The following is a 334-nucleotide window of genomic DNA, read 5'->3' as shown; positions in this document are numbered from 1 at the left end:
CCCTTACAACCAAAAACACACTTCTTTGGAGACATTCTTCCCGAGCGAGTCCCGTGCAGCGCTGCCAGTTGAAGCGCGTTGATGGGCACGATCTCGCTCTTGCTCTGGTCAATGCGTGCGCGGGCGCGTTCTTCTGGGAAAAATGCCCATATAAGGAGTTCCACCCTCGTTTATGTCATGAAGAGCCACGATCGAAAAGAACTCTCCGAAACTTGTATGAACCCGGAAGTAAGATTTTTGGCACAGAAATACTCCTTCATACGTCCAAATTGTTTTTTGAAACTTTGTCCATGCTTAGCATGAGAATCCAACTCTTTAACAGTGTAAACAACTC

This window comes from Sinocyclocheilus anshuiensis, unplaced genomic scaffold (assembly GCF_001515605.1).
Source record: "Sinocyclocheilus anshuiensis isolate Anshui unplaced genomic scaffold, SAMN03320099.WGS_v1.1 scaffold305, whole genome shotgun sequence".
NCBI lineage: Eukaryota > Metazoa > Chordata > Actinopteri > Cypriniformes > Cyprinidae > Sinocyclocheilus > Sinocyclocheilus anshuiensis.
This window is presented reverse-complemented; position numbering follows the sequence as displayed.